General features: G+C 35.4%; 1 pseudogene; it reads left to right on the plus strand.

The window, feature by feature from the left end:
- Positions 1–17,016, plus strand: part of LOC104874385 — a 50,227-nt pseudogene extending 33,211 nt beyond the window's left edge.
- Positions 17,017–27,388: the final 10,372 nt, after the last annotated feature.

Genomic DNA, 27,388 nt, shown 5'->3' on the forward strand with positions numbered 1-27,388 from the left:
ATTAAAGAACTATAGTTTAAGGTAGTTTTTAAAACTTTTCTCAGATAAGAGGGCACAGAAAACTTTGTAAAAAATAGAAAATACTAAACTCAGAAAGTTTCATGAGTCAGAAATAAGACTAAAGCATATCTCTTTTTTAAAGAGTAAATAAGTTACATATGACAAGGAAAGATTTTCAGATTTATTTCCATGAGAACAGGGATTTCTGTGTTTTTCTTATGGTGATATCTGCAATGCCTAGAATAGAAACAAAATCAAACTGGTTTAAAAATGAAGGGACTATTTGACTCACATAACAAAAAATTTGAGAGGAACAATGGGTGCTGTGACATTTCCAGCTTTGCTTACTATGAAGGTCCCTAATTTGCATGGCTTGTTCTCAGACTTGCTGTCCTCCGGTCATAAGAGTTGCCAATAGCAACTGTGGAAATGATTCTTCATTCAAAATCACCACTTTTTCCTTACACCATCTCCAAAAGTTTCCTAAACTAGTGACAGTGAAAAGGCAAACAGGATTGCAGCTGATTTATTTTGATCAGAGTTTTGAGTGTGAACCGTAGATCTCTAGGAATTCCCAAAGCCCTTTCAAGAGGTCTGAGGCATCAAAGTGAGTTTCTTGACAATATCGGGAAGTCAGTCTGCTTTTTCACTGTATTCATACTGGCTTGCACGATACAAAAGCTGATGATGCCTGCTATGGTTTAGATCTAAAATGCATCCCTTTCCTAATTCTTATATGTATAGACGGTGACTGGAAGATGGGGCTGCTATATTCACCAGTGGATGCATCCACTGATAAGTGCAGTAGCTGACTATGCTGTCAGGAGGTGGGGCCTGCTGGAGATGGGTTGCTGGGAGCAAGACTTGCAAAGGTGCATTCTTGTTTCTGGCTCCTCCCGTCTCTTTCCATGGTGACCATGGGTCGAATGCCTTTATCTTTGCCATGCCTGTCTGCCATCTTGTTCCTGCCTTGGAGCCAGTGTACCATGGACTGAAGCTGTGGGCTGCAATAAGCCTTTCTTCCTGTAAAACACAGATACTTCACTGAGTATTCCGTTCCATTCACAAGAAAGTACTATAGCTAAGACAGTGCCTCAATACAGCTCAAGCAATGGTACCAAATGCCACCACAATCATTATATTCCTCACCATTAGTCACTCACAGCCACAACTTGTTGGTCACACCTAAGAATGTCATAGATAAAGCAGTAAAAATTATTAGTTTCACTAACTCTTGACCTTTGAATGTATGTCTAGTTAAAGTTTTGTGTGAATCTGTAATAGGCACTCAGTGCCTGTGCAGTATCTGGAAGTGCCATAATTGTTCTGAGGAAAACACTTTGCAGTTGTGAGATGCAATTGAACTAGTTGCTTTTTCATGTAGCATCATTTTATTTCAAAGAACCACTGCATAACTGAGAATTTTTTTAAATTTTTACTTTTTTATTAGTGCATGTTTGCAGTGCACGCTTGTGCTGTGGTATTCATCTGTAACTCCAGCATTCAGGAAACTGATGCAAGATCAAAATTTCCTGGCCAGCATAGCCCACATAGTGATATCCTTTCTCAGAAATTAAAGTATCTATATTTATAAATATCCCTTTCATTGTAAGTTTTGCTCTTATCCTCTTTCTTCCTTGTTCAACTTTTATAGTGTATTCATTATTGTTTTATTAATTATTGATTGTATTGCTAAATGTATTTCTTAAATCCTGTTTTTGAAAAAAGAACCACTGGTAGATGAATGACTGTTATTCAGATTTGGATATTTGACAGAGATTTTCTTGCAAACAAAGTGAAACTGCCACTTCTAGGAAACTACTGAGTATTTTTTTGTCAAAGTGGGAACTGAAACTTTGCAGCAAAAGACTTATGTCTGTCATCATGGGCCAATAGCTTCCCAATATTAAAATACTTTTCTGGTTTTATTGATGGTGATGTTACCAAATGTGGATTTTTTGGATATTGCATACTGAAATGTGTTCTGATTTAGAAGACTTGCATAGCTCCTAGAATCAGTGTTTTCCCAGTGACCAATGTATGATTCTACAGAATCATGCTTGATACATGATTCATTCATATCATGAAACAGAGCAATACATTTTAATGTAATAATGTTTAAAGTGTATAACATGTGACAACATGGCTTCAGATTTTATATTCCAACTATCAGTTGTTGATATAGTATCAAAAAAGGATATCTACAATAATCTGAAAAAAAGATATTATAATATCATTTTCCAATTAAATGCCTGTATATGGACTGATTTTTTCCATGTAACTCAGTCAAACGACATATCTTAGTAAATAGAATGCAAAATCAGGTATTAGAATCTATTTCTTACAAGCCAGAGATTTAAAAGATCTGCAAAAATATAAAACAATGACTTTCCTCTTATAATGTTGTTTTAGTTTTAGCTATTTCCATAAAAAGATACTAGATGTATTAATATATAATATGTTTATTGTATTATTATTTTAAAGTAGATCATAAAAATTTAAAATTTTAGTTTTAATTTTTATGATATATATTTATAGATAGAAATTACATAAACAAAATATTTTTCAAGTCCTGATAATTTTAAGAGTGTAACAAAATACTGAGGTCATAAATTTTAAGAACTACTAATTTTACTAATTTAGATTACTTAGGTATCATTCATGAAGCTGAATGGTGACTCAAATAAACTTAAATTACCTAGCTTATATATACATAGATGTGCTAGATTATGCATGATATGTATATATGCTAGAGCATATATACAGTCTGCAAAAAAAGGTATATACAATGCAACAGTGAAATGTACATATGCTTCACTGTACTAATAAATAATAAATATCTTGAAGCTAATGGCTACCAGTTTGAGCACCTCTTATAATTGCAGAGGCCAAAGGTAACTTGTGTTAATCTTATGAGAGCTCAATAAATTTAGTATTAAGATATTTATACAAGTTTTTCTTTTTCTGATGAAGACCCCCCTATATATGGATGTATCTTCTATGTAATTGGGGAGTGACTGAACACTTTTAGGAAGGCAAGTATAATTTTAAATTCAATGATGAAATTAAGATAATAAAACTTGGTGTGCCACGTAATATATTTATATAGTAGTAATGGTTGTTAATTCAATATTAGTAAAGATTTTAAAGTCAAATCTTTTAGCTCACCATACATCAAAAGGATGAAAAAATAAGTAATAGGAAATCAGAGTAATAGAATTAATATGGATATTTTAATAGTTATATATTGGACTCTGTACCATAAAGATAAACTTTGATAAAAAACTGACCATTATATTTAACCTAAAGCAATCCAAAGTGCATGAAGAATTAGAAACTCTAGAGCCTACTTCTCTTACCACGATGCAGTTAAACTAGGAGTTAACAGTGAAAAAAAAAGTAGAACTTTCAGTGGCTAGCATAGTTCTTGTGACAGTGATAATGGAAATTAAAACTCAGAGAATAACACAAATTTACAGGGAAAAGCTTTAATTGAAAAGTTTATTATAGGAAAGAAACAAAATTGGCTGTCCCATAGGCAGAACTAGCGAAGGAAAGGTTGGCTACTCCACAAATAAACAGCCAACTGCTCTCTAGGTGGAGAAGCCTCTAATAAAGGATAAATTTCAGTCTGATGGAGCCCCAAAGGAATGTCTTAATTATTCATATATATTTTTTAAAGGACTGGTGTCTCTGGCAAGGTGGAATTTAGTTACTGCCAAGATATGAGTTCACACACAACCCAAAATGTGCTAAGAGATGTGTTATGCCACCCCCACCGCTTGGAGATCTTATTATGGAAATGCATTATAAAGAAGGAATAAGGAAGCTTAGGGTCAAGTCTTAAATCAGATTTCTCACCATCATTGCTTGGATGGGCCTCATCTAGTTTGTCCTCTAATCCCACTTTCTTATCTCAAGGACAATAGTGGTTTGCTTACTTAATTGACAGCATGATTTACTTTCTTTCTGTTACTGCATGAAATGGTAGCTGCCTGTTTTCTCTCAAGCTGCTACTCTGAAATCCTGTCAAGGCTCTCCTGTCTTAGAATTTTCATACCCCAAAACCTAAAATTAAAATGAACAGACATCTCAGGGCCACAGGTATGTTATCCTGAGGATATCATTCACACTAGTCCTTGTTCCACCGGGAACATTAAAAGAGCAGTTTACAGTGATTCTATATGGACATTGTGGTGATCCTTGCCTTCATTCTTAAATAACTCATGTGTAAGGTGATATTTAAATTAAAATGTCAGAATATCTATAAATCCAATTCTTTCTTCATACATGAGTTAAGTTGATATTAGGAGAAATATATATAGTATATATATAATATATATATATCTCCACAATTATATTATATATTATATACATATATATCCACAATTTTTTAATGTAAGATGTAAAAATCAACTAGAAAAGACAACTCAATAGGAAATGGAAAATTATACGTGCAGACTGGTCATGGAGAAATAAATATGGATTGCCAATAAATAAACAGATAAAAAAATGTAATTGCTGGTATAGACATGCAAACCAATAAGAGTCAGATAGTACATCTTCTCCTACCATTTTTATTATTCTCACCCAAAAAGCTGACAAAGTTTTTTTGTGCTGAAACTTTACATTGATATGCTTGCCTACAGTATCTATTTGATATGGTTAGCCAAAAATATGGATCATAAGTGAATAAACACATTAAAAAGTACTTTAAGGATATAGAAAGTAGTCTATTTTAATTTAGCAACATAAAAATTTAGCCTTAATTTCTTAATGTTTTGCTTTCTAATAGTCATAACAGTTGTAATAGCTCAAAGAGAAATAGAATTTCTTTTAAAGACTTGGCTTTGCCTTCACATTTGAAATTTTATATTCATCCCAATAATTTTGCTGTCTTTGCCTCTTATTAAAGTAGCTTTTATTGGCCTTCCTGCTGCCAGCATCTCCCTAGCACCCAAGTAGTCATGAATATACCTGTCAGCCTATCTTCCTAAAATTTCCACTTAGATTATCTTACCTTCCTGGTCATTAATTTCAGTACATTTCTTTTCTTTTTTTTCCCAGAGAATTTTGTCCATGATAAAGCATTTTCATGCTAGTCAGACCTTTTGTTTCTTACTATTTATATTTTATCAGAATCAGCATTTGTTCTCTTTCTTATGTTTACTGGACTCATGCTACTGCTTTGAGTTGCATTTCTACTCTTGTGTTCCTTTCTGTTTACATGGCTGGTCCTAAGCAGACTGATCTTTCAAGAACAATGCATGTGTTCTGTTCTGATTACATAACTATACTTGACTAAGTTTGAATCACTTATTGTAGTATTTAATTCAATAATTCCACCCAATAGTAAGGCTGTACCTCTCATTCCAAAGACACAGAAAGTTGGTGAAAGGTAGGAATTACTTTCCAAACCTCTCTTGTTTAGGAGAACTAGCAAAGTGATGCATTCATCGAATGCATCTGGTATGATTTGAACTCCATCCGAATCATCATCATTGTTATTTGAATATTACCATTCCACTAGGCCAGTGACTTTGTCTCATAGGTTATTTTGGCTGTTTCAAAATAGTATTTTAATATTCTATTTGGGGGAAATCTAATGTGGAGTTCTGACTAGGAAACTCTGGAAGTTTTTATATGTGGTACACAACTGTGTGTTATTATAATACTCAGATGAGAGTTCTTACAATCAAGCAATTTAATACATACATTGCAGAACAAGGGCATAATGATTGAAAAAAGACAGTGAAGTTCTAGGTTAAGATTTAGGATGAAATGGAGCACAAAATTTCTATGAAAATAAAAAAATGAGGCTATTCCATTTAGTAGCTTTCAAATGCAACCAATTTTAGGAAGCCCTTCATTTTCTTCTAAAATTTGTATTTCCTTAAAGAAACATGGTCATCAATATTACAATTCTGAAAAGGCTGTTGGGGGGAAAAGAACAATGTTTTTTGCTGTTCTATTACTTTAAAAGGTGAGGAAAAATTCAGAGAATACCTAACCTGTGAATTTAACCCCTAGCAATCTGAATCTACATTTGAAAGTGTAGACTATTTACTACTACCACATCTCCAATACCGAATCCATTTTCCAGTTCTATTTGTTTTTATCTCACATTGCATCATAGATGTGGTTTTTGTTTCTATTTTACTCACACGCATAGGTCAAATTTTTATCAGCTCTGGTTTGAGCCAGTGTTAGGGTCCTCTATCTAGGTCTTTTTCCTGCCATGAGTCTCTTTCTCCCCACATCTCTCCTCCATGCTGCACGCTGAATCATCATAAGCACAGTGTGTACTGTTGCTTGAAGAAGTGCCAAATGGATTTTAATTTTCATGTCTGTTCTGATCCTGATTATTCTTTTCCTAGTATGTCTCTCCAAAGAACAGTTGATAGTCTAGGTGTGCAGAATTTCTTGAGGCTTTTTGACACAGTGTACAATTTTTTAACTTCTGTTTTTTTTCTTGTCGTACTATTATCTCTACCTAGAATGACTTATCTTCTGTCCCTGCCTACGTAAGTCAATCTTAACTTCCAAAAGCAGCACCTTCTCTATTTTAAAAGAAACCACTAGTGCTTTCTCAAATGGCTGTGAGCTGCTCTTGAGTTCCTTTTAGTACACTTGTTTTCAACAAACTTTGTCATAATCCCATTCACGTAAATCAACAGCAGAAATTTCTCTTATTCATCTTTGCTTATCCTAAAGTGTCTGGCCTAGAGAGTACTTGTACTTCTCTTATTGTTATAAGGATTACCCTTAAGAAAGATAAGAGCTATTTTGAATTGTTAAGTATTTTCTTTGGCTTCAGTTTAAAAAAGTATTAACCATGTAATCTGTTTTTTTTTTCTTTTTGAGTTTGTTGGTACTTTTTAAGTATGCAGTATAGTTACATTTATCATTGGAATCTTGAGCCTTTACATGACATATCTTGGTACTCATTTTTTCCCCACACTCCTATCCTCCCTTTACCCTCTCTCCCTCCCCTATTTACAAAGACTTTGTTTCCATTTTTCCTCTTCTCATATTTTTCTTTTCCCTTATTTCTTTTCTCCAATGCTTTCCACTTCCTTTACACCTTTAGCCCTTTTCTTCTATTTCAAATAGTCAGTTATTCAAATTGGATCTTATTTACACTTTTAGTTTTTCACACCAGAAAAACTATTTGATATTTACACTTGTGTCTTATTTATTTCATTTAAGACTATGGCCTCAATATGCATCCATTTTCCTATGAATCACTCTGGTTTTTCATTCTTTATGGCTAAGTGGTACTCCATTTTTTTTTTTTATTGAGTTTATTGGTACATTTAGGGATACAGTACAGTTACATTCATTGTTGGGATCATGTACCTTTACATGGCAAGTCTTGATTCTCATTTTTTCCCCTTACCTCTACATCTTCTTTATCTGGTCTCAAACTGATGGGCAATTAGGCTGTTTCCAAGTTTTAGCTATTACAAACTGTTCTGATATAAACATGGGTGTGCATATATCACTGTGATATGATTCTTTTAATTCTTTTGGAAAGATACCCAGCAGAGGGATGGCTGGATCAAATAGGACCTCTAATTCTAGTTCTCTGAGGTATCTCCATATTGACTTCCATAGTGGTTACATCACTCTGCACTCCCACCAACAATGGAGAAGGGTTCCTTTCTCCCCACAGACCCACCAACATTTGTTATTGGTTGATTTCTTGATAGTTGCCATTCTTTTTGGGTAAGGTGGAATCTCAGTGTTGTTTTCATCTTCATCTCTCAGATGACCAGTAATACTGAATATTTTTTCATGTATTTATTTGCTGTTTTTACTTTGTTTGAGAAATATCTGTTCATTTCAGAGGCCCATTTTTGAATCAGGTCTTTATGTTTTGGGGGGCATCTGATTTTTTGGAGTTCTTTATATATTCTAGATACTGGTCCTTTGCCTGAGGAGCAGCTGCTAAAATTTTTTCTCCACATTGTAGGTTGTCTCTTAGCTCTGTTGTGTTTCTTTTGCAGTGCAGAAGATTTTTAATAAGATGAGATTCCAGTTGTTGATTCTTTGTGCTAGTACCCGTGCTACTGAGGATTTGTTCATAAAGTCTTTTCCCATGTCAATGTCTTTAAGGGTTCTTCCTAACTTATCTTCCAGCAAGTTTAGTGTTTGTTTTAATATTTAGATCTTTAATCCACTTGGATTTTAGTTTAGTGCATGGTGAAAGATAAGGGTCTAGTTTTAATCTTTGGCAGGTTGAAATCCAGTTTTTCCAACACCATTTATTAAAGAGGCTATCTTTCCTCTAGTGAGGATGGTTTGCTCCTTTGTCAAAGATGAGGTAGCTGAGCACATCTGGAGTTGTTTCTGAATCTTCTAATCTATTCCACTGATCCTCAGGTCTGTTTCTTTGCCAGTACCATGTTGTTTTTATTACAATGGCTTTGTAGTATAGTTTCAAGTTGGGGATTTTGGGACCACCTGCCATGTGTCTGTTGTCTAGGATGGCTTTTGATATTCTAGGTCTCTTCTGTTTCCAAATGAATTTTGGATTATTTTCTCTAGTTCTGTAAAATATACTGTTGGAATTTCAATCAGGATCACATCAAATCTCTATAGCAGCTTTGATAGTATGGCCATTTTCACTATATTAATTCTTCCTTCTCAGGAGCAGGGGATATCTTTCCATTTTCTTATATCCTTTTCAATCTCTTTTTTCAGTGTACTGTAGTTTTCAGTGTAGAGGTCTTTTGCTTCTTTTGTTAGATTAATTCCTAGATGCTTCATTTTTTTTGGATGCTATGTGAAAGGAATTGTTTCAGTAATTCCTCTCTCAGTGAGTCAGTTTTTTGTATATAAGAAGGCTAATGATTTTGAGTATTAACCTTGTATCCAGCTACTCTGCTGAAAGTGTCAATTAGGTACAGAAGCCTTTTGGCAGAGTTTTTGGGTGTTCTGTGTAGAGTACCATATCATCAGCAAATAATTAGTTTAATTTCTTCCTTTCCTATTTTTATTGTTTTAATTTCTTTCTCATGTCTAATTACTGTAGCTAATGTTTCCAGAACTATATTGAAGAGAAGTGGTGATAGTGGGCATCCTTGTCTTGTTCCTGATTTTAACATGAAGGTTTTCAGTTTTTGGCCATTTAATTTGATGTTGGCTGTTGGTTTTTCATAGATAGCCATTTTCCAAATTGAGGTAAAGACCATCAATTCCAAGTTTTTTCAAATTGAGGTAAAGACCATCAATTCCAATTTTTATCATGAATGGGTGTTGAATTTTGTCAAATGCTTTTTCTGCATCTATTGGGATGATCTTATGGCTTTTGTCCTTGACTCTGTTAGTACAGTATTACATTTATTGATTTATGTATATTGAACTATCCTTGCATCCTGGGATAAATCCAATTTGGTCAGGATGTATGATCTTCTTGATGATCGTTTGCCAGAATCTTAAGAGGATTTTTATATCTGTGTTCATTAAGGAGATTGGCCTGCAGTTCTTTTTCTGTTTTTTTTTTTTTTTTTGGAGTTCTCTTTTTCATTTGGGTCTTTCCCTGGTTTGGGAATCAAAGTAATATTGCTTCCAGGAATGAATTTGAAAGTATTGCTTCCCTTAAAAGTTCAAAGAGTAGCAGCAGCAATTTCTTCTTTAAATGTCTTGTAGAATTCTTCAGTGAATCCATCAGGCCTGGGCTTTTCTTAGTTGGTAAACTTTTAATTATGTTTTCATTTTCACTGATTGTAATTTGGGTGTTTAGAATTTTTTTTAATCTTCTTTGTTCAACTTTGGTAATTCAACAGTATCAAGAAATCTGTTCATTTCTTCTGTGTTTTCCATTCTATTAGAGTGCAGGTTCTTGAGGTAGGTATTGATAATCTTCTGAATTTGTGCTGGATCTCTTGTGACTTTACCTTTTTTATTCCTAATTACATGGATATGGGCCTTTTCTTTCTTTTTTTGGACAGGTTGGCTAAGAGTTGATTTTATTTACTCTTTTGAAAAACCAACTCTTCAATTCATATATTTTTTGTGTTGTTTTCTTAGTTTCCATTGCATTGATTTGTGCTCTGACCTTTATAATTTCCTCCCTTGTACAGGCTTTGGGTTTTTCTTGCTCTTCTTCTTCTATGAGTCCAAGATTAACCATTAGTTTGTTTATTTAAGCTTACTCAGTTTTCCTATTGTGGGCATTCACTGCTATGAATTTTCCAAATAGAACTGCTTTCATTGTGTCCCATAGATTCCTGTATGTTGTATTGGCATTATCATTTATTTGTAAAAGCTGAATAATTTCTTCTTTAATTTCCCCTGTGAACTATTGATTGTTCAGGAGAGTGTTCTTCAATTTCCATGTGTTCATGAAGTTCTTCTGGTTTCTTATGCTATTGATCTCCAGCTTAATTGTACTATGGTTTGATAGTATACATGGGATAGCTTTGATTCCTTTGCATTTATTTAAACCTGTTCTATGAGCTAGTATGTGGTCTATTTTTGAGAATGACCCATGTGCAGCCAAAAAGAATGTATATTCTGATTTTATGTGGTGGAACACTCTGTAGAAATCTATTAAGTCCATTTGTTCAAAAGTTTGGTTCAGTTCTAGTATTTTGTTGTTGACTTTTTGTCTAGATATTCTGTCTATTTGTGATAGCGGGGTATTTAGGTCCCCCACTACAATTGTATTAGTGCTTCTTTGGTTTTTCTTGTCTCTTAATATTTGTTTTATGTAGTTGGGGACACTAATATTTGTGCATATATATTTATGATTGTCATCTCTTCCTGTTGGATTGTTCCCTTTATAAGGATGTAGTGGCCTTCTTTGTCTCTCCTAATCAGTTTTGGTTTGAAATTTACTTTTTCTATGAATAAGAAGGCAACCCTTGCTTTATTCTGGGCTCCTTTCACATGGTGTACTGTTTTCCACGCTTTACTTTTAGTCTATGAGTTTCTTTTTCAAGTAGATGTGTTTCTTGTATACAGCAAATTGTTGGATTTTGATTCTTGATCCATTCTACCAGTCTATTTCTTTGAATTGGTGAACTGAGGCCATTGACTTTGATGGTTATAACTAATATGTATTGACTTATCATTGTCATATTATTGTCCTGTTGTTGGCTCCTTTTAAATTTCCCCCCTCTCCCTTTAGTTTCTTTCCTTGCCTTGCTGATTTGCTCTGTTGGGCCTCATGGTTTTGTGACCTTCATTGTCTTTTTCTGGAACATTGTTTAGAATTGTTTGTAGTGCTAGTTTTGTATTCATGAAGTCTTTCCTCTCTCCTGTTTCTTCATTGACTCTGGTCAATCTTATATTGTTCTTCTTTGTATCTTCTAGCAGCTGTTGGATCAATTTCTCCTGTTCCCTTACTGTTTTTAATAAATTTTTCTTTTCCTGATCAATAATTGCAAATCTATCTTCTATATCTGAAATTCTATCTTCACATTGGCTCATTCTGCTGTGTAAACTTTCAGTGGAGTTTTTAATCTCTTGAAAATCTGTTTCCACCTGTTCTATGGATTCCATTTGTTTCCTATGTTAGTATTTCATCAAGCTCCTCAGCTCCTCTTTTGGTTTTTTATCTGTGTCTGCTCTGGATTTATTAATCATATCTTACATTATGGGCACAATCTCTGCTGTTGTCTTAGAAACTATTTCTGACTTCATTTTTTCTAGATCCTTTTCTGTTGCCAGTCCAGGGAGTTCAGGTGTTTGAATATCAGATTGTTTCATCTCACTCCCCTCTGTGGTTGCCTTAGGTGAGCTGGAAGTCTGGTTTTGGGACTTGTTTCTGTGTCTTCTCATTTCAACAGATGCAGCCTGCTGTGCCTTTATTGAGAGCAACTTTTTGCTCTTCAATTCTCTTGGGGAAGAGGCTTTTTCTCTACTGCTCATCAGTACACTGATTCCTGGGTTCAAATCACCAATGCTGTGGAGCAAGCTTCTTGCTGAAGCTTGTGCACCTCTGCAGCTCTTTCCTGGGTGGCCTTGGCTGGGTAGGTTTGCCAGAACCTCTGGAGTCTGGGCAGATCCCTGGCTGGGATCTGCCTGCAGCCTGGCAGATTTGGACCATACTGTTGCTCCCCAGGATCTCAACTGCATTTTCAATTTCACTGATTGTAATTGGGGTGTTTAGAATTTTCGTATCTTCTTCATTCAACTTTGGTAATTCATATGTATCTAGAAATCTGTCCATTTATTCTGTGTCTTCCAAGTTATTAGAGTACAGGTTTTTGAAGTAGGTATTGATGATCCTCTGGATTCCTGCTGTGTTTTTTTCTGACTTCACTTTTTTCTTTCTAATTGCATGGATTTGAGGCTTATCTTTCCTTTTTTGATAAGATTGTATAAGGGTTTATCAGTTTTTTTTATTCTTTCAAAAAAATCAACTCTTTGATTCATTGATTTTTTCCCTATTGTTCTCTTAGTCTCCATTGCATTGCTTCCTACTCTGATCTTTATAATTTCCTCCCTTATACAAACTTTGTGTTTGTCTTGCTCTTCTTTTTATAGGAACTTAACGTTCAGCATTAGGTTGTTTATTTGACCTCACTCTGTTTTCCTAGTATGGGTTTATAGCATTTACTGCTATGAATTTTCCTTGTAGAACTGCTGTCATAGTGTCCTACAGATTCCTGTATGTTGTATTGGCATTATCACTTAATTGTAGAAACTATCTAATTGCTTCTTTAATTTCCTTTGTGTCCCATTGGTTTTTTAGGAGTGTTATTCAATTTCCATGTGTTTGTGGAGTTCTTGTGGGTTCTTATGGTATTTATCTCCAGTTTAATTTCACTATGGTCTGAAAATATTCATGGGATAACTTTAATTCCTTTGCATTTACTTAAACACGTTCTATGAGCTAGCATGTGGTCTATTTTGGAGAATGGCCCATGTGCAGCTGAAAAGAATGTGTATTGTGATTTTGTGGGTTGGGACACTCTATAGACATTATTAAATCCATTTGTTCAAAAGTTTGATTCAGTTGTAGTATTTCACTGTTGATTTTTTTTTTGTCTAGATGATGTGTCTATTTGTGATAGTTGGGTATTGAGGTCCCCACTACAATGGTATTAGTGCTTCTTCCATTTTCATGTCCATTAATTTTTTTTTTGTATAGTTGGGGGCATTAGTATTTGGTGCATACATATTTATGTTTGTGATCTCATCCTATCATATAGTTTCCTTTATAAGGATCTATTGGCCTTCCTTGTCTCTCTTAAGCTTGGTTTGAAATCTACTTTGCATGCAATTAAGATAGCTACCACCCCTACTTTTTGCTGGGTTCCTATCGCATGGATAGCTGTTTTCCATCCTTTTACTTTCAGTATGTAGTTTCTTTTTCAAGTAGATGTGTTTCTTGTATACAGCATATTATTGGATTTTGATTCTTGATCCATTCTGCCAGCCTATTTCTTTTGATTGGTGAGTTGAAACCATTAACATTGATGGTTATATGTATTGACATCATTGTCATGTTATTGTCCTGTTGTTGGCTCTTTTTAATTTTAATTTTTCTCCCTCTGCCTTTAATTTCTTGCCTTACCTGATGGATTTGCTCTGTTGGGCCTCATGGAGTTGTGACCTTCATTGCCTTTTTCTAGGATATTGCTTAAAATTGTTTGTAGTGCTAGTTTGGTATTCATGAAGTTTCTCAGGTTTTCTTTGTCATGGAAGTATCTTATTTCCTGTCAGTTTTGAGAGTTTTGCAGGATACATAAGCTTAGGTTGAAGGTTGTTTTCTTTCAGTGCTTGAAATACCTCACTCCAGGCTCACCTTGACTTAAGGGTTTATGATGAAAAGTCTGCTGTGATGCTGATGGGTTTCCCTTTGCACATGATTTCTTTTCTCTTACTGCTTGTAGTATTTTATTCTTTTGGATTTCTGGGATCTTGATTATTATATGTCTAGGTGCAGTTTTTTTTGATCATGGCTACTTGGAGTCCTATGTGTTTCACTTATTTGTAAGTCAAATTCTTTCACTCTGTTTCAAAAGTTTTCTGTCATTAATTTTGTTAACAGTTTTTTTATGTCATTTGTACTTTCTCCTGCCTTTTCATGAAATCCTATCAGGCTTGTATTATTTTTATTTGCATCATTTAGGAGCTGTTGGATTGATTTCTCATGGTCCCTTACTATTTTTAAGAGTTCTCTCTTTTCACTATCACTGGCTGCCATACTGTAGTCTATATCTGATATTCTGTCTTCATATTGGCTCATTCTGGTGTGAATACTTTCAATAGAGATTTTAAATCTCCTAGATATCTGTTTCAATCTGTTTCATGGATTTCATTTCTTTCCTATGTTAGGCATTCATGGCTTCTATCATGGTCCTGAGCTCATCTATTTTTTTTTGTCAGTTTCTCTTCTTGAGTCTTTAATCATGTCTTTCATTCTGCTCACCATCTCTGTAGTTATCTCAGAAATTATTTCTGTTTTGAATTTTTCTAGAGCCTCATCCATTTGTTTTGTTATTTCCTGTGCTATCAGTTCAAGGTGTCCAGGTGGTTGATCATCATACTTTTCCACCTCGTCTCCCCCAGAATTCACCTTTGGTGAGCTGGAAGTCTGAGTTTGCACCTTGCTTAGGTGTTTTCTTATTTCTATTTTTGTTGGTAGTACTGTTTTTGGTTCAATTCCTGGGTTTATACTTCAATATTGCTTATTGTAAGCATCTTTGTTGCTTGTATTTAGAACCTTTATGGTATGATTGCTTCTCAGAGGTGTCTTCCAGTTACAACTACTCTTCAGGTTTTGAGTCTCTAATGACTCTTAGACCATCTTGTTTTCAGTGCACTGGTGAAAACAACTGATTTGATCAATCACAACACCTTAGCCCAGGTGATACAATCAGGACCAACAGTATTATCAAGCACAGCTTAGAAAATGAAAATTTGGATAGTTATTAATCTATCACCTTTAACCATGTGAATTGAATAAAAATCAAGGACCTGCCAGAAATATGTTTATAGTGAATAAACTCTTTAACAAAGTAACTTTACCCTTTGGGATGGGGACTTAGAAGGAATTGGGGAGAGAGAGAGAGAGAGATAGGCAGAAGGATAGGGAAAGGTTAGATATGAGGGCAGAAGATACAGGAATATCCCGCAAACTGTAGGAAATGGTTGAAGACAAGAGGAAAAGACAGAATGAGAGAAGAAAGAAAAGAGCAGAACAACCTAACAGCAATAGAGAAGCCAGAAACTGTATTCACTTTCCTTTAAAACTAATGACAATTGGGCTGGGGATGTAGCTCAGTGGTTCCACCACCTGCTTTGCAATTGCATAGTCCTGAGTTCAATACCCAGTACCAAAAGAAACCAACCAACCAACCAAACAAACAAAACAAACATTCTAATTGAGAGAAGTAAAAGGAGACAAGAAAAAAATAAAGAAAAAAAGAAATGTAAATTAGGATAAGAACAGAAGCAAAATGGAGACAGATGAAGAACAAAGAGAGAGAGGAGAAAAAATTTGAAAAGAAGAAAAAATTTAAAAAGTAAAAATTAAAATTAAGAAAAAAACCTTTGAAAATAAAAAATAAATTATGAAAATGAAGGGCCTCCTTCAGCATATGTCTCTGCTGTCACAATAGACAACCTGGGCACTAATGGGCAGATCTAAGTCAATTAGTCTCAGCAAGCCAGCAACAGTCCCATCAGATTAGGGCTGATTTCTGGCTGCAAGGCCCAAGTTGAGCTCCCTGACATTCTGCAAAGTTGAACTCTGCAAGGTTCTACTGCAGGTTCCAGCTGCTCTCCTGCTAAAGATAGTCCAGGTTCCCATGGGAGGTTGTGATTCCTCCAACTTACCAACTACAGTGCTCTGGTGTGCCTTTATTGTAGAGATTTTCTTCACTTTTCCAATGGGTTTCCATTTTCATCAAAGAGCCTCAGAGAGCTCTTCTTTCTGTTTACTTCTGCTCTATTTGATGGGGCTCAGAACAATATCCTTTATGACCCATTGTCAGATGAGGATTTGCTGTGGCTGGATTTGGAGAGCTTATGTCAGGCAAGTAAGATCTATGTGGGTGACAGTCTCATTTTTCTGATAGAAAATAGTGTCTCCTTGGGCAGCGAGAAGGGCATGAACCTTCCTGGTGCCATTCTGGACCTGTTTGATATGTCCAAGAAGGACATTTGAGACCTGAAGTTTGGGGAAGAGCAGGACTTCGATGTGGTGTCCTTATCCTTCCTTCACAAGCCTGTTGATGTCTGTGTGGTGAGGGAGGTCCTGGGAGAAAAGGGGAAGAACATCAAGATCATCAGAAAGATTGAGAAACATGAAGGGGTACAGAGGTTTGAGGAGACTCTGGAAGTCAGCAATGGGGTCATGGTGGCCCATGATGACCTCAGCATCAGTATTCCTGCAGAGAAGGCCTTCCTGGATCAGAAAAAGCTGATTGGGTGCTGCAACTTCACTGGGAAGCCCATCTTCTGCATCATGCAGATGCTGGAGGGCAGGATCAAGAACCTCTGACCCATGTGGGCTGAGGGCAGCAACTGGGCCAATGCTGTCCTGGACTGCATTAATGTTGTCCAGAGAGATGTCCAAGAAAGACTACTGGCTGGAGGCTATGCAAATGCAGTGCCTGAGTGCCTGAGCGGTAAAGGTTGCCATTTTATCACTTGTAATTATTTGATGAGCTATGCCTCCTAGGCCCTGTTACCAGTGACTCCACAGAACCTGCCACCGTGGGAGGCCTCATTCAAGTGCTGCAGCAGTGTCATTATTGTGTTCATTGAATCTGACAGGACTGTCCACCAGGTGATGCGGTACCATCCCTATCCCTTCATCATCACTGTGACCCAGAACTCCCAGATGGTGCCAGGCCCACCTGTACTGTGCTATCTTTCTCATGCTGTGCAAGGACCCTATGCAACAGGCCTGGGCTGAGGATGTGGACCTTGGCCATGAATGTCAGCAAGGCTCAAGGATTCTTAAAGACAGGAGATGTGGTCATTGTGCTGACAGGGTGGTGCCCTGGCTCTATCCTCACCAACACCATGAGTGCTCTGCCTATGCCATGACAGCCCTGGAGCCCCTCTTTAGCCCCTTTCCTATTCCCTTCCTCCAGTCTATCCATTAGGCCAGTGCAGCTTGCAGTGCTCACTCCTGGCTATAATGCAGCATTGCTGGACTGGGACACTTGGGAAGATAGCATCTCTGTGACTAATACCTCTCAGGCATGGTGGTCCACAGCTGGCAATCCACAGTGTGTCCCCACTCCAAAGGAAGAAGAGGGAGGCTCTCAGAGCTTGTTGCTAGTAGGCAGCAACTCACTTCCTTTGTGTACCCTGCTTAGTTCCTGTAGAAAGCAGATTCCCAGAGAACCCAGCTGTGGCATCCAGCTTGGGGGCAGAAAATTATATCACTGAAGACATTGCAAATTATAGCCTATGGGTCAAATCTTACCTGCAGCCTATTTTTGTGCAGGCTGAAAGCTATGTATGTTTTATTTTTTTAAATAGTTTCATAGACTATATAAGTATCTATGCAGTGTTCTTAATTTTGTCTCAACACAAAAAATGTAAAATATTTATTCTCTGATATTTTAGGAAAATTTGCTAATATTTATGTTAAATATTTTCCTCATCCTTTTCACCATCCATATAGCAAATTTTTATTCACTGTCTTATATTGTACAAAATACAGTACTTGACTAAGATAAAAAGTAGAATCAGAAAAGAAATCTTTGAAAAAGTTAATAATTTATCTGGAAAGATAGGATATGAATATAAATAATAATAACACAAGATTGAATAAAAGAGGATTCATGGGAGAGAGGAAACATTAGGGACAATTATCTTTCAGAAAAGAATAACATTTTGAGCTGGCAAAGTTAGATGAATCATGTTGCAGGAGGTAAGACTGGAACTGGAATAAGATAGTGGGTAGGGTCAGAATATACACAACTGGCATGCTCTAGGGAGAAACTTCACTAAAACCCAATCATTTACAGTTCATAAAATGTGCTGCAAGTTTGCTTTAAGTCCGAGTCCTGCCTTTAGAGGGGTAATTAATTCATACCCTAGGGTTTGGAGAAAGGGATTTTTTTCCCCTCTGATACCAATTTTCCTCTCTCCCTCCCACCTCTTTTCTCTGTGCAACACTTAGCCTGTTTTGTTGTGGAAATTTTAAAAGATTCAGTATCAGGTTTTGAGGAGCTGCTTTCCTGGCTGATTTTTTCAGACTTGGTATTCTAGTATGTTTAGGAGAGAGTCAGTGTTCGGTCTTCTCATCCCAGAATACAAAAGTTTGGGCCAAATGTCTTCATATAGCACTCCTGGTGTGTGTGTATAGCTGCCCTCTTCCTCTTCGTGGGGAGCTGTGGCTTACACCATCTATTTCTTTCTATAATGTTGCTAGTCTCATATTTCTAATGGTGGGAGAGGGGCAAAGTTATATTCAATATTTGTAATGTTTAGAAATTGCTCCTTCTTTCATGTAAATAAGCCTCTTAATGGTAGGCCCAAAGAAATTGATCTGAGCAAAAAGAGAATTTTTATTTCCCTGTTTAATAGAGACCTGAATGCACAATGAGGAACTGAAATAAATACTGTCATTCATCTTAAACGAAATGAACATAACCTGAAAATAATTTTCTCACGGATCAAAGTTTTTGAAGTAGAGTTGGAGTATAAAAAGATTATTCAAATAATGAAATTCATGATATTGAGCTTTCCTATGAAAATAATCTTTTAATGCAATTTGGGATGATGGCCTGTTTTCTGAGTGATGAGTAAAGGTAAAAGAATATCTTTTGGGGGAATATGAATACCATCATTTTCAGAAAAAGAGCTATTACTTGATACTACCTATTCTTTGAAACAGAAATTTTTTTTGTTATTAAAGACTGGTCCTCTTTGAATCTGTATGCTGATTAACAGAAAGTCCCCGAAATCAAGCCCTATTCATGAACATACACAGCAGTATTTATTAGTGACAATAAACTGAGTAATTTTTATAATGAATTTAATGTGTTTTGGCAGCAGAAGAGCATTTCTTAATGTCACTAGTACAGTATATTACATTCATAGCACTTTTTCATTTCATCCATGGCCTTTGTAGCTGTTTGGATAAATCTGTTTTACTGTCATTTAAATTTTATTTTAAATTTGCATAATGGTCACACTGGCTATTCCACAGAGTACAGTAAGAACTGAATTGAAATTATACTAAATAGTGAAAGAATCAAATTTAGCATTTTGGGAGGTTTTGCATTTATTTGTCAACAATGAAAGTTACTTACATGTGTATATGTGCTGCCAAGGTGAGCACAGAAATATTACTTACATTTGTATACTATTTAAAATATTCGCAATGCTTTGCCATAATATTTTAGTTTACTTTTAGAAATCTCAGAGAAAGAACCTGTTAGGTAAAGGTACAAGATCCCAATAATGAATGTAACTGTACTATGTACCGTTATAAACTCAATTAAAAAAAAAAGAAATCTCAGAAAGAGAAGATATTACCTCTTGCTTTTGATGAGTCCAGAGGCATAGGTCTTCAGGAATAGCACATTATGTGTTTTTAAGAATTTAATGAGGGTCGTGTTTCTGTCCACACCATGTGTGTCATCCTCTGTGTTTACTTTGTCTCAGTGGATATCAATTGACAAGATGACTTTTGATAATTCTATACTTGTGTGGTCAATCTTGCTTCAGATATGACAGAAAGAGGGAACATTATTTTGCCTCCAGATCAATGATCTTTCCAAAACAGACTCTATTTTGGGTTACATACCTTCAATGTAGCTAGTGAATATAGATAGTGAATTAGATAGTGATTGACTACACCTGTTTGCTAAGCATACATCCAAGGCAGGGTACATTACAGTGGTTTAAGAGTAGGGATTTCTAATCAATTCATTAAAGTCAATTCATTAATGTCCAAATTATTGAATATTTTTTAGAATTTATTTTTAACCAGATTTTATTTTGCATTCATAATGACACTTTAAGGATTATTCATTTTATCTTTATACTTTTTCCCTATCTCTGTAGCCAGAAAGAAAGAGTCAGAGAGGCCAGCAATGAAGAACACAGACAGGAGAGTCCCTCACTCTCTACTCTGCCATTACTTGATAGTAGTGCCATTTAATACAGTCCATGGTCCTAAATTCTTTCACTTGTTAGCATTTGTAGGGGTTCCACAACTGAAGCTTGAGTCATCAGTGGTCAAATACCAATGAGCTTTTTGGAAATGCTCTCACAAGGGACAAATTGGTATTTGGCCATATATGAAGTATGAGTACTTTGTCATCTTCCCAGTTCTGTAGGCTCTTTGCGCTTCAGAGATATGTCATTAAAACTTTGTATTAAACAACACAATATTTTATCATTTTATTTTCTAAAGGCCTGATGATAAGGATCATAAAAATAATTGTAATGATTCTCTCCCTTCAGTCATCTGTGCCCACATACAACTGAATTTTCAGGCTTTGAGAAAAAAGGAGAAAGAGCGGTGAGAGAGGAAGATTGCACTATAGAGTACTTCGTACTAACAGTAAAGAATCTGCAAAGGCATAATGTATTTAGAGAGTATTTAATTATGGGTCATTATACAAGGATTTAAGTATTTTCCTTTTCCTAAATTCTAGCTTTTTGACTGTAGTTAAATTTAACTACAATTTTTGGTGTTCTTAGTTATTTAAGAGATTAATAAAGATCCCATTGAAATAGATGCCCCAAAGTAGCATTACAATGACAGAAAAAGATAAAGTGATTGACTTACTATTCAGAAAAGGACAAGTAAAATTTGTTCAATAGTTCTTTTCAACTACTTGGAACAAAAGAACCTACATTTTACTCCTCTACAAGGACATTTTAAATGAATATGTTTTATTTTCTTTGAATATATTTTAGAAAGATAGGTGAATATTTTCTAGTCATTGGTAATTTAGTAGTGATGGTGGAAGTTATAGCTGTTTCCAAAGGCCATTCTTTATATTGTGAGGTATGATAGGCTTGTGTTATACCAAATAACCATCAGCATCTCCTGCAGAAATCGCAGTGCACAGCTACAATTTGAAAGATCCAGGGCTGTCAGTTAATACACCTGGGACATCTCACAACATTAATGTGTGGGGCAAGCCCTCATGCTGATCAGAAAATTAAACTTTGAAGAACTCCTTTTTATTATAGGGATTAAAAAAATCAAATTACATTTTGTGGTGAAGACTGGATTAAAAAACAATCCAACTGTCAATGTGATTCTAATATGTGATGATCTAGGGTTCATTTTTACTAAGTTTTAAAAATCATGCCTCTGTGCTTGGCATCAGCACTTTTCCCTGTGCTCAGGGCATTATGTTATGCTTGTGCATGCTACACACTTTTTTGTTGGATGTGTAATGATTAATGAGAACACTAATCAATTAAGAACTCATTTATTACACTCTGTTAAACTAGCGATCTGTTGACACTCACAAGATATGAACATTAAAGTAATTTAGTGATTTAAATAGTACAGAAAATTATATATATATATATATATATATGAATGCTAATTCATTAAAAATGGTAAAAATAATTACTTTTATACAAGAGGAGTATCTTTATATAAACTTCAATTATGGTTGAAACATGAATTTTAAAAAGTGGAACGTCAATCACTCACTAAAGGAAGCTGTATCTTAGAACCATTATTTTGCTTAGAACAACTCAACAGAGAGAAAACCCATGAACGTGCTGTTGGCAGGAGACAGTGACATTTAGTGTCATTATACACTTACTGTGTGCACAGAGCTAAGTGTGAAAATTCTAAAATGACCAAGATTCTGAACCAACATTACAACAAATAGAAAAAAGATATCCATTTTGTCTTTGATTACTAACGAGTATTCTGCCTTTTTTTAATTATAAAAAAATCCCCACATATGTTTAGCTAAATCAGACCCAGCCTCTTTCACTCTCTTTGAAGTATCCATCTGATGCCATTGGCATGTTTGAGAGTTTTTGTTTTGTAAATAAGTGAGCAGGGAGTTTTGTGTTGTGTTTGATGGGGAGAATCCAGAGAACAGGGAGATGACAGTGTTGGTTGTGTGTTTCTGCCATTTTCAAGGAGTGTTTAGAAACTTACCAGAGCTTTTTTGAAATTTGTGAGACATCTTTAGAGTCCTGTTTTAAAACACTCCTGGAAGCTATCAGGGATACTAGTATAAGGAGTACTAGATTATCTGAATGTATGGGGCTTTCCTATTCAATAAAGACTTATCATGCAACTCTTATGAATTTTGATTGTTCAGCCAATCACAATTGATTGTCCAAGCAAAATCCTGGTACATAACTGAATCTAAATCCCAAAAACATTTTTCACATACAAGCACACTTTTATGGGTATGGTACTATATGTACACAAAATTTCAGGCATTCTAGTGCTGCATAAATAAAAGGGAAGATTACACTTTGGTTCATCAACTTACCAAAAAGTATTCATTATTTTGAAAAATCACATTGAAGAAAATGCTAATGAGCAATACCAGTACCAGATCTTAATCTTGAAAAATCTCATTTGTTTTTGACTCTATATAGAGAGATAAGTATTACTTTACTTCATTCTTTCTTTTGCTATACTAGTGTCCAAGGATTTTCATACTAAAATACACAATATTTTTTTTTTTTTGAAACCGGGGATCAAACTCAGGACCCTGTGCTTGTGAGGCAGGTGGTGGCACCACTGAGCTAAATCCTCAGTCCTACAACATTTTAGATTTAATTATTTCCATTTTTTTTCCCTGGGAAATGAAAATTCCACAGAATGCACTTATAGAAACACAAATGAGATAGATCTGTCACTTGATGTTACTTCTTTTTATTCCTTCATGTCATTTTATTTTATCATTGTTAACTTTCCTTTTTCTTTTTAAGTAGCCAGTAATAATGGTTCAAATTTATTGAGATGGTGTGGTATTTCAATATGTGTATAAAATGTGGACTAAACAAATTAGGGTAGTAGGTTAACAGTTCCATATCCTTATTCTGTTTTTATGTTTGGAGTCTTGAAGTTCCTCTTTTCTAGCTCTTCACAAAAATATATAATAGATTACAATCAACTATAGTCATCCTACTGTATTGTAGAACACTAGAATTTCATTTTATTTAGCTATATTTTGATATCCAGTATCCAACCTTCCTCCATCTGTCCTCCCCTTTCCCTTTCTGGTCTCTAGTAATTCCTTAAACTCTGCTTTTAATTATAAATTTTGGTTTTAATATTTTTCTCTCATCTTGTATTTTTACTGTAAGTAGTCAAAAGAGGTCATGCAGCGCCCTCAACCCCTTTTTAGATATTTATTTTACTAAATATCCCAGTTCATTGCTGCAAAATTCGGTCTTCCACCCAATTTTAATTGATAGATATAATTGACCAATGTTTTTACCACTTTATAACAAGGTAGCCTTTCTTCCAATTTCCAATAATATATTCCTCCTTTCCATCTTAAATGTTTTGAGGATTGCCTTTGCCATCATATTTCTCCCATCATTCTGTTTAAGACCTCTTAGATAGTAACAATGTTTTAGACTTTCTATATTTCTCCTTTTCTGAGTCATTGCAATCACTTTTAATGCTCTTTTTTTCTAGCATGTACTTCTCAACTCAGCCTCTACTCATTACTCTGTTCTAAAGCCACTTTCACATTTGCTAAAGCATTTTAATGTGACCAGGGTCTTGTTATTCTGATCTGGCTAACCTTGAATTTGGGAACCTCTTGCTTCAGCCTCCCAAGTAGCTAGGAATACATACATGTGACACCATGCCTGGCTATCACTGCCACATTTTTTTTTGGAAAAAATATCAAATAGAGGAGATGAGCTGCATGATGCAGAACGTGGCCTTCTTCCCTGCAGAAGGGGAAATTCAGCACTAACTTCTTTTAGTACATTCATGTTGTTACGATAGAATATTTTAAACTGAATAAATGACTACAACAGAATTTCATTTCTTACAATTCCAGAGGCTAAGATATCTAAGATCTGGACAGTGTTATTCAATGTCGGGTGACACAGAATCCTTTCTGTGTCTTCATAAGTCAAAATGAGAGGAAAGGGGAAAAACGTGTGTGTGTGTGTGTGTGTGTGTGTGTGTGTTCACGTGTGCATGTGTGTGTCCTCCCACAGGAAAGGAGACAAAAGGTCAAAAACGGCCAAGTTCCCCTGAACTTCTTTGTAAGGATACGAACCCATTCACGAGGGAAGAACCTCATCCCTGAATCACTCCTCTGACAGCTTAACCTTTTCATGCTGTTGCACTGAGAATTACTTTTCAACATTATTTTTGGAAACGACACAAACAAGCAAATTACAGCAGCTTTTGTATTAATTTCTTTTCTGTATATTGGGAGAAATTGACCTTTTAAGAAAAAATTTGCTTATGCTTGGCATGTAATTTGTAAAGAAAAAACCAAATACCAAGAATATAAAGTATATGTAAATTTGATTGACGGGAGAATGAATTTTTTTTTTTTTTTGGTACCAGGGATTAAACTTGGGACCTTGCGCTTGCGAGTCAGTCAGTGGAACCAATAAACATTCCCCGGCCCAATAAACATTTTTAATTACTCTGTCCTGGAGCTGTTTCAGTTTGATTTACTATGGATGTTTGGATGGGGTGTGGTTTATTTTATTTTTTAATATTAATTTTTATTAATATATCTGCAGTACATAATTATTAGATTTATCATGGGGAGTTGATATGTGCCATAACACATGTTAGTTCCTTTTTCATCTCCTTTCCCCTTCCACCTCTTGGTCCCTTTCCTTTTTACAAAAGATCTATCTATCTCCCTGTTTCCTATTATCCGTCCTTTATTTTGCTCTTTAATTTATTTGTAGTTCACTTTATCAATTATAATCATTGCTTAGGAAAATGTTGTAAGTTAAAGGAATTATGGGAAATTTTTCTCAAAGTCACTGATTTGAGGAAGATGAAAAAGAATCCTTTAAAAATTTCATTCCTCTTTGTGTTGGTTAATCATACTCATCAACTTGACTGGACTAGGAGACTCCTGCAGAGGTGACTGAGTTATGATGGCACTTCCCTCACTGATGAGCCAACTGCGGAAAAGAGCATCGTTGAAATGGCTATGGGGATGTGGGCAGAATTGGAGGAAGTGAGTCGGAGGGGGTGACTTTGGGGACGGTATCTGGTCCCTTGCCTCTTCATCTCTGGCTCTTCCTCTGCTCTCTGCTTCCCAGATGCCCAGTGAGCAGCTTTTCTCTACCATGCCCTCGGCCATGATATTTATGCTTCAGAGTCAGCCAGTTATGGACTGAAACATTTGAAACCATGAACCAAAATACTGTTAACCTCTCTTCCTTTAAGTTACAGGTATCAGCTCTTTTGTTCTAGTAGTAGAAAGCTGACTAATTTAATCATACAGAGATAATTTGTAATTATATGGATGCCCATGAAGACTATAAAATCATAAGAAAAATTTAGACTTTTATAGTAATAAAATAGGCAAGGTACTCTAGCCTTGGAAATAATGAAAAGTGAGCATTATACATATCTCAGAAAAAGGTAATTTTTTGGTATTCTTTTAATTCAGGATCACTGACTCACATAACTGAAGCATTAAAGGCAGAAGCTCTTTGTAAAACTCTGCTGGCATTTTTCTTTACTATAAAAATCAAATACATGATTCTTGTCTGAACTATACATACCTTCCTTGGAGACTTTAGTACCACTTGGGAAATTCTTGTTCAGTTACCTTTTCCTTATTTTTTCTATAAGTGCAGCTACATTTTGGAAAATATTTTGAGATTTTGTTTTCCCCACTTGTCTACTTGGTATTACTTTAGTAAACTCAGAAGTGGTTCAGATAAGAAAAATGAAAAATATTTAGTGAGTTCAAAAATAAGGCTTGAATACTTTTGTCTTTTTTCTTTTCTTTTCTCTTCTTTCTTTTGAAATAACTGGCATAGCTCCATTGTCTACTACTCAAAAACTTAAGAGGTTGTGTGCTCTACCTCTTCCTTTCTTCTGATTCTTGCTTACCTTTGTATTTTCCACTTAATCTATTTAGACAGAAATGTTGGTAACCACAGACATTTATCATAACGATACATTGAAGATCCTGTCATTTAAATGAGAATTTGAAGAGAAAGAAACTGAGTCTGTAATATAGTTTTAATTACTTTTTGTAAGGCTTATTGTACTTCAGAATGCAGTGAAAAATGACAATTATTTCTATTCTGTTACAAGAACAGAGGTATTATGTAAGATGTAAATTGTGGTAGGTGGGGCCTTGAGCAGAACTGAGCTGATAAATCTGTCTGAGGGGAGCTCTGCCCAGCATTATGCTGGGATTATTGCTCAGCCCATCTGTCTTTCACTCTTTTCTCTGTCTCCCTTTGTCTCTTTCTCTGTGTCCGTCTTTCTCTTCTTCCCTCTTACTGCTTCAACTAAAACTTGTTTTTGTTCTGTTTTGTTTTCTTTCTTTCTTATCCTTGACGTTCTGCATCTTATCACTCCTTCATAACTTGAACTGGACCATCACATGCTCTGCTTCACCTCAGAGCTTCTATGTGCACATTACTTTATTTTCCATTTCCACTACTAACACCCAATCCTCATGGTATTTCCAAGTTCCAATACGGATGTATGGATGAACTCTGTTATGATGTTACAATAAGCCAGCTATGGGCCACTGAACAGCTGGAAAGATGGTCCCACTTTCCACTCAATGTCCATCTATTTTCCAACTAGTCATTTCAGAGGAGGTGCACTACAAGATGCAGATCCTGGCTTTCTTTACAGAAGGGGAAGCAGTGGCTAATTTTTTTGCAGCAGAAATTGTGCATAGAGCAATTATATTGGAAGACATGATAGGCAAAAAGATTGGTGTGTGTGGTGCAGTATTACACCAGACTCTAATGATTTTCAAGGAGCTGAACCATCATCATGCAAATTACAAGAGTCAGTAGTCTCATGAGATTCTTGCACAAGATTATAAACATCCCAAGAGTTTTTCTGCTGGAATTTGAAGTCCAAGGAGAACAAAAACTCTTATGCAAACTATAACTGCTAGTGACTAGTGAAGGGATGGTTTTAATGTATCATAAGTTTGTCTAGTTTGGAAGGCTGGATGGGAGTATTGATTAGCTTTACCATGGGAGCAAAGAAAGTGATGTGTTGCAACATTTTCAATGCTTTGTGGTTACCATATGCTGTGTGATTTTCTTTCTCATCAGTAGACATTTGAAGACTGATCTATAATAATTAAATGTAGATTAAAATGTGAGAAGATTTAATATAGACCTCCACTCTTCCAAGGAAACTTCAATTAGTAAAGCTTAAAGTTCTGACTATTAAAAAAAAAACTATGGGCCATCATTGCCCTTATCAATTATCTGCAAATAGTGAATTTACACATACTTCTGAAATAAAGAGAAT

Source organism: Fukomys damarensis, unplaced genomic scaffold (assembly GCF_012274545.1).
Source record: "Fukomys damarensis isolate Sample0158 unplaced genomic scaffold, DMR_v1.0_HiC HiC_scaffold_29, whole genome shotgun sequence".
In the NCBI taxonomy this organism is placed as follows: domain Eukaryota; kingdom Metazoa; phylum Chordata; class Mammalia; order Rodentia; family Bathyergidae; genus Fukomys; species Fukomys damarensis.